This window comes from Mytilus californianus, unplaced genomic scaffold (genome assembly GCF_021869535.1).
Source record: "Mytilus californianus isolate M0D057914Y unplaced genomic scaffold, xbMytCali1.0.p SCAF_8, whole genome shotgun sequence".
NCBI classification, from domain to species: Eukaryota; Metazoa; Mollusca; class Bivalvia; order Mytilida; family Mytilidae; genus Mytilus; species Mytilus californianus.
This window is the reverse complement of record NW_026262734.1, coordinates 7,287,329-7,296,542: the sequence shown is the minus strand read 5'-3', so window position 1 is coordinate 7,296,542 and position 9,214 is coordinate 7,287,329.

Genomic DNA, 9,214 nt, shown 5'->3' with positions numbered 1-9,214 from the left:
TCGTGTCTGTTGTGATGTTTTAGATTTTAATGAACGTAATTTATGTATTACTGGTAAATTATTAAGTCAGGCATTTCGTTACCACAAATACTTAAAACCTTCACTAAATTCTTTCATAGAAAAATTTGGTTTTTAAGTTTGTTTGTACCTGTAGGAAACTTATTTCAAACGGGATAGCTCATCCTCATTTTTTACGATGATGTTGTTTACCGGGGTCCGGAAATTTAGAAACGATCCAAGTAAACTTATCGATCCTTTAAATAAACTTAGCATTGCACAAGGTCATGTTTTTTCTCTGACTGTTTATGACGTCTTTACACTAAATCCATTTGATGTTTGATTTGAACTGATTGATAACTTAGTCTTAGATGCATGATTTTTTCATTAGTTATGATTGACTATGAACTTGTTGTCAGTACTGCGAGTACTCTAAGATCTGTACTTAGTGTCTTTGTTGTTGTTTTGGTGTACAAGTACCCAGCCACGTCCATTCTATGATTTTGTTAAATGTATTTTAAATTGTATCCATCTGATGAGTTAAGCCTTTTTCAAATGATTTGTATAGATCATTCTTAATATATGTTATACTGTTACACCACTATCCCAGGTTAGGGGGAGGGTTGGGATTTCGCTAACATCTTTAACCCCGCCACAGTATGTATGTAAATAGATATAAGAAGATGTGGTATGAGTGCCAATGAGACAACTCTCCATCCAAGTCAAATTTTATAAAAGTAAACCATTATAGGTCAAAGTACGGTCTTCAAAACGGAGCCTAGGCTCACACCGAACAGCAAGCTATAAAGGGCCCCAAAATTACTAGTGTAAAACCATTCAAACGGGAAAACAAACGTCTAATCTATATAAAAAACGAGAAACGAGAAACACTTATGAAAGAGGGGCGAAAGATACCAGAGGAACAGTCAAACCCATAGATTGAAAATAAACTGACAACGCCATGGCTAAAAAATAAAAAGACAAACAGACAAATAATAGTGCACTAGACACAACATGGAAAACTAAAGACTAAGCAACACGAACCCCACCAAAAACTGGGGGAGATCTCAGGTGCTCTGGAAGTGTAAGCAGATCCTGCTCCACATGTGGCACCCGTCGTGTTGCTTATGTTAGTACCAATCCGGTAAATAGTCTAATTCGGTAGGTCACATTCGTGAACAGGGAAGGGTATTGTAGTTACGACATAAGGAACATATCCGATATCATCTGTGAAACGGTTATTCCATAATGGTCAACCAACTCGTGATGGCGTCCGTAAAATTATGAACCACATTAACAAATATGCCTGTCCCAAGTCAGGAGCCTGTAATTCAGTTGCCGTTTGTTGCTGTGTTACGTTTTCGTTTTTCGTTTTTTTTTTGGTACATTGATTAGGCCGTTAGTTTTCTCAGTTGAATTGTTTTACACTTGTCATTTCGGGGCTTTATAGAGCTGACTATGCGGTATGGGCTTTGTTCATTGTTGAAATCCGTGCAATGACCTATGGTTGTTAAATTCTATGTCATTTTGTCTCTTTTGAATAGTTGTCTTTTTAGTAATCATACCACATCTTCTGTTTTTAAATAATAGGTTAAAATGTCAAAAATAAGGGTAAAACAGTCAACATTGTGTTATAATCTTAACTGCCACAAAAACAAACAAATATGTCCCTTACCACGTCAAATGGATAATACCAAAAGTACACTAAACAGTAACAGTAATAATTTACATGGACAAATTAAAGAACACTATAAAACGTAATTAAGATGATTAACAACGTCAGTAACAAGGTTTCATGAAAATTACTCAAAGCACTTTTGAGTTATTGTCCGACATGTTGACGACGGCCGAACAACGGTATACCATAATACGTTCCGTAAACGGGCGTATAAAAACGAAAGACTGAACACTATAAACCCATCATAAACAGGAGGTGAACTCAGAGATATTGGTTAAGACAATTGGAACATATCCATCTTTATCTATCAAAAACAGATATTACATAACAGTCAACCAACCCCTGTTGGCCCTCAAACAACTATGAAGGAATTACTCGAAATTACCCAATTGGAACTCATTGTTCAATAGCCGTTTTTTGTCAGCAGCAATCCTTTATCAAGGAAATTGTTATAAGAAATACGAGGTCTATAATTTCGTATTTCTTTTTTAATAGTGTTTTTCAAAGAAGCCTTTTACAATCTAAAAGATCTTTAAACTGCAAGTTAATCAACGAATTGATTAAAAGATCAGACAAAAAATCAAACTTTAATTGAAAACTGTATCACGAAAAAGTTTGTGTACTGGTCCCCTGTCTGCCATTATACATAATGCCTGCATTCTAACAATATTCATTATTTAAAAAATATTGGTTGACAAAGGAAACAACTTACTTATAATTTTGGATAATCTTCACTAAACAGGAAACTTTTTTTGATAAGTATGAATGTTAACATCCCTAGGATGTGTTTTGATTGATTTGAGTAATGATGTCTTTTATTATTAAGTGTTTTTTGGCTTTTAGCTAGCTTTCAGTAACTGTGAGTACTCTCAAATCGAACTTTCGTGTTATTCGACCTGTTGATACAATGCATTTTTGTTATTCAATGTTTGTTTATTTTTGTGTTATATCTCGTCTCACTATTTTTTATATGTACCACCTTTGTCAATGTTTGACATGTGTTTAGTATTTTGATACATTTTCACTTCTTAGCTAGTACTATGAACAACAAAATTATTTTGTAAAAATATTTCCGTACTCCCAACAAAAAAACTTATTTAATTTGTAGTTACCTATGAACTTTATTTTATTTAACACCATTTTGTCCCAGGTCATAGTTGTCTATTTGACATTGGTTTTCATATTGTATTTATATATTGTCATAAATCCAATTTATGTTTACCTGTTTTGTTTAGATTTGTTTTTGATCGAATTAATCCATTTCAATCGATTTGCTAGTGTATGTCTTTCTATGTTGTAGTATTATACTGCTGTTTCATGATAGGATGAAGGTTGTTTACCTGTTTTGATCAAGTTAAGCCATTTTAATTGATATGTTATTGTGTGTCTTTCTTTGTTGTAGTGTTATACTGCTGTTTCAGAATAGGGTGAAGGTTGGCGGTTGTTAAAATGTTTAAACCCGCTGCATTTGTTTGCACCTGTCATAAGTCAGGAACCTGTTGTTTAGTGGCTTTCGTTTGGTTTCATAAGCATTTTTCGTTTCTTTTTTTTTACATATAATAGACCTTTGGTTGTCCTGTTTGAATGGTTTTACACTTATTATGTCTAGTCATTTTTGGGATCCTTTATAGCTTGTTGTTCGATGTGAGGCAAGGCTCCTTGTATGAGGCCGTACTTTAAACTATAATGGTCTACTTTTTACAAATTGTGACTCGGATGGTGAGTGTCTCATTGGCACTCATACCACATCTTCCTATATCTATAATAAAAGTGGACGAAATACTCATAAGGCTTTGATAAGTTGAATTTTTTGTTTTAAAACTCATGGATTGGTTTTTGAGTTCAGAATTTGATTGTTTTATCTTTTTTACAATCCAATATTAATTATTGGTTAAAACCTATTTGGTCCAGACAGTACATATATTACTATATTACTAAATCAAAGTAATAGTTATTTTGTTTCTATCTCGTCAGTCGATTAAAAAGGGATACGTCGAAGGTGTTCATTAGACGAAAATTAATGTTTTTAATAAAATGCTGATAAGAATGTATAGAAGTGTACTTATCTGTACTTATTTGTTTTTCGTTAATTGTTTTGTTATAAATTTTGCCTTTCGGTTTCTCAATTGAATTGTTTCATAAAGCATATTATAGTCGACCATACATTATGGGTTTTTCCAATTGTTGAAGGCCGTGCGGTTGCTTATAATTACTTACATCCACTTTATTTTGAACTATGGCATATATGTGTCTCATTGGCAATCATCCCTCATCTCCTTTTTTTGAAAATTTCCAATATAATTTTATTTTCAACGGAACAGTCATCTCAATTGTAAGTATTGACAGAAACGCATATACTTAAAGATGAATACAACACTCATATTTTTTGATAATCTATACGACAAAAAGAAGATTTTCCATTAGTACGCATATTATCAAATTACAAACTGACCACCTACGCCTTAGGCTTTTCATATTTAGATTTGTGTACATTGACAAAGATCCACCAATGCTTAATATTGCTTGGAGTTGATTAAAATGTGACAAATCAAGGTTGACCATTATGAAAAAAAAAATTATGTATTAACGCTTATTATAATGTATAGCAGTGTAATGTTTTAAGTTGTGTATCTCTATTGAATAGTGAAACATTCTTTAAAAGTTTTCAATACCAGTGTATGTAAAGTGCGAATCCTGAAATATCATTTTCACTGTATATGTTATGAATTTCTGATGTAGAATGATAGTTTTCGGTTTCGGTCTAACTCTACATTACATACTAATGAAACGTCCTTTGTAGTTTAAAGGTGTGGTTGGCTTTCTTGCTTTGTTTGTATAAATGTTTGCTTAAGCAATGTAATTAAGATTGAGCAAACATTTATACAAAGCAAACAAACCAATCAAACCTTTAAACTATAAGCATTAGGAAAGTAGCTCTAATGGATGCAACTTAGATAACACAGAACATTTGCAAAACGATCTTCATTTCACGATCGAAAGAGTGGTAACGTTTTCATCTCGCACAAACAATTGCCTTACATTTGACGCTTAGATGACTGAATAATTGATATTTCTCATGCAATTGTGTATACTATTCTAAAAAGACAGGTATGTGAACTACTTGTAAACATCGCGAAACAAACACTCTGTGTAACTACAACTTGATTAAACTATAAATAGAGTACAGTTGACTCTCACACTAAATGCGACCGTGTTGTTTGTGATTTGTTGTTGTTTAAAATACATAATGCGAATGAGAAACCCGTTATTGTATTTTTTTTGCAGGCATTTACTTGAAAAACTGACCTCAAAATTTAGGCACTGTACGATTCGTTCTCTATGTAGTTTGTTTGCTTTCTTTAGTACCATTCGTTGTACTGATCGTTGTGCAATATGGTTGAAATATGTACGAAACGGCATGGCATATTTTAAAGCGAATACTTAATCGTTTCAAGGAATATTCGCCATACAAGTATGTTATATTCATTAATTAATGTTCCACTCCAGTATTTTCGGATCCATGACACACTAATGACAATCTTAATAAAAATATTTGAATATGCATATGAATGTGTATCACCTCAAGGCGATGTGACGCAAATCACATTGACCTTCGCATGAGCTTGCCCTTTGACCTCAAGATCAAAATGAATGTTCAATTCCAGTATATTTTCGGATCTATGACACACTTATAGCAAATTCACAAAACATTTTTGAATATGCATTATATGAATGTGTATCACCTCAAGGCGATGTGACGCATATCGCACTGATCTTCGCATGATCTTGATCTTTGACCTCAAGATCAAAATACTGGATTTCTTAGAAACTGGATTGAAATTAGGCGCTCCCGATGAGCAATCAATATTATAGATTCCGCTGCTTTAATTACACTTTTTCGGACTTAAATCCTGTTATTAAAATTAAGAATGGACATAGGGAATGTGTCAAAGAGACAACAACCCGACCATAGAGCAGACAACAGCCGAAGGCCACCAATGGGTCTTCAATGCAGCGAAAAACTCCCGCACCCGGAGGCGTCCTTCAGCTGACCCCTAAACAAATATGTATACTAGTTCAGTGATAATGGACGTCATACTCAACTCCAAATTATACGTTAAAAAGTAATATTTTAATGAAATTGTGTTAAAATATACTTTCAAATCAATTTTTTGTATTTTCAAAAAGTAAACAAACGCAGTTTTTCCCATATCCTTTATTCTACAATAGACATAGTCGCATACGACAGTGAAAAAGAACTAACTGGATTCGCACTTTATATACACTGAATCCAATTAAATTTTTAACCGGAACAATCATTTCATTAGTAAAGCGTTTAGTTACTTTGTAATAAATAAAATGTTACAGCATCCCCATAGTGTTTGAAAATACCATACCCATAGTGTTTGAAAATCTATACTTAACACAGGAAATATTTGTAGGAATGTTATCAAATTACTTATTTGTTTTTACCATAAGAATTGATAGTCTAACATCAGTCAGTATCTTATGGTCTTATTTTGAATAGCGACGGATGTCCTTGAAAGCTTTCAATAGAATTTTATTTTTTTAACGGAAAAACATTTTCATTGTAATTATTCACAGGTGAATATCATACCAAAAAGTAAAATCACACAAAACTGAGCTCCGAGGAAAATTCAGAACGGAACACATGAAACGAATGGATAACAACTGTCATATTCCTGACTTGGAACATGAATTTTCTAATGTAGAAAATAGTGGATTAAACCGGCTTCTATAGCTAGCTAAACCACTAACCTGTAAGATAGTCGCATCAAATTCCAATATATTGATAATGTGTGAACAAAACAAACAGATATCATACCAATAGTGTTGGAAAAATCTATACTTAAAACGAAAAAAAACTTAATTAAAAGGAATTGTAAAAAGATATTTAGACAGACTGAAAAACAACTATAAGGTTTGAACTTTGGATTGACTTGTGTAAGACTACCAATCATATGATTACAAGACTTAAGAACGATAGTTATGAATAACTGAATGTTTAACTGTGACTTCATGAGTACAGTGCAGGGAAACGTTTAGATCGTTAACTATCACTTAGCATTTGGACAAACATGCGATAGTTGCCGGTTGTAATAAACGAGTTTTTTTGAGTAGATGATCACTTTTTCGTCACAACACCAACGATGAAATATTTGATCGAATCCTTTAGACTGTGTCGATTGTATTTCAATGAAAAACACTTAATAAATATTTCATACAATTGATATTCTTTCTTTAACAGAAACATGGTTAATGTATATGTAGTTGGTTAGAATGCAATTCATTGATTCTTTAGAAGTAATACCACGTTTGTTTTCTCCTTTCTGTGTTTGTTAATGATAAGCAAGACTAAAATTTCATCCTGTCTAATCTGCAATCATAATTTCACATACATTTCATATAATAACAATCAGAGTTTTACAAATGAAAGTGTCAGCCTTTTTTTTCTGTTCACAAACCTAAGTTACCATGTCATATCAAGTTTCCAAAATGTTTTATAGAAACACCAAATATTAATAGAAATCAGTAAACTAACCAAAATACCGAACTCAAAGGAAAATCAAAACTCAAAAACTTTTATCAAATGCCAAAATCAAATTCTTAAACACATTAAACGAATGAATAAAAAAAAACTATCATAAAATGGTGATTTGAATCACCCTTGCCATATGTTTATGATATTTTTGTTCTGTAATGAAATTAAGGGATAACTTCTTATTACTGTCAGATTTTAGTGGATACATATTTTGGTCTTTTTTTTAAAATCGAATGTGACTTAACATGTTTTGGTGGTATTACACCTTCAAAACAGTGCATGTTTTTTTATTCTTTCTAGAGCAGCTTTTCAGTTTGCATTTGTTTTGGACGAAAAAATAGACTTTGTCTCCAATCAAGGTACACATTTTGTTAGTTAATAAATATTATCAACAGGACAATTTTCTAGAAATGAAAGAAATACGTATTAGGCTAAACAATTTCCAATTTATGAACGTAGGACATTGAACGTCTAAGTATGAAATATTGAATAATTTCCAAACGCATACTGACAAACTTGTGTATTGAAAAATTAAAGATAGTATTATTGAAATAGGTAAAAAAAAATGTTGAAGTAGTCCAGACTGTTTGAAACAGAAATGTAGTGTTGATAATCCGTATCAACTTCATAAATAATACATGATGGTTTTAAAGTATAGATTTTTGGGACTGACGTGGTTTATCATCTTAACTACGAGTTAGAATTCCCCTTTTTAGTCCTTGAATAATTTTTACTGTATAGTACTTTTTTATTTCATACTTATGACGTGGCTCGGTACATATAGATCCCGCTACTGTGTTATTGTGCAATGGTCAATTTTGAAGTCCTATCTTTAATTATTGCGTATGTACTTTTTCATTCGGCCATTTTGTGTTTCTTTGTTGAAACTGTTATCTGTTTTATAGTGATTCAGATGATATTACAGGTCCAAGCTGATCTAAAAATCCTTACCATCACTATCACAACAAGGGTTGGTCTGTCAAGGGCCGACAGACCTGCTCTGGAAAGTATTTAGATAAGAGAGTTAAGGGCAGTTTCCCCAGAGATCATTAATGAAAAACCGTAGAATGAATCCCTAGCATCAATTGTTTCCAGTAACTAAGATTTTAGTACAGGACGGTTACAGTTTATAGGAATATATACCTCCTCCGAAAGATCAAATAAAAAAAAATACGAGCGTATTGATTTTTGATAATTTGTATAACGTTCAAGATTATAATTTCAGTTTGATAACCACATGTCAAGATATCTATTTCACATCTTTCTGGTGAAGGATATTAGTTATCCGAAATATTCATCATTTGTTCATGATTTAGGTTTTTGCTTTGTGATGTTTTACCCTTTAGGTGTAATACCACCATTGATTTACCCTATAAGTCTTTGTTAAATTTGCACTTTTCAAAAAGTTGTAGAATTGATCTCTGTTTCAAATAAAGAATTACTTGGTATGATTAAAGTTTTATCCTGTCCAGTACTATTGAAAAAAATCACATAATATTTCATTGCATATAAGAAAATTACAATCTCTTGAAGTTAACCAGTCAAATTTTTAACCATATAACCTCTAGTTTCAAAAATATTCCATGGAAACAAATATGGTGCTTTGAAACACCTAAGATATACATTGTATGTCTATGACAGATTATGCTTACTGCGATGAAATTTAGGAGAAATTTTCTACAACTGTCAAATGCAAGGGAATATTTTTTTAACCCTTTTTCGTTTGCAACCGGATGCGACGTACTATGATTTGGTGGTATTACACCTAAATTTAGAATGTTGTATATATTATTTTATTGGTGTACTGTATGATCAATATATGATCAATCGCCCCGTATGATTTATAGTTACCTGTTATTCAGTCATTTTGTCATATATTTATATCAGAAATATGACAGTTGTATTCCATTCGTTAGATGTGTTTAAGCTTTTTGTTTTGTAATTTTGTTAAGGACTTCCGTTTTGAAAGTCCTTTG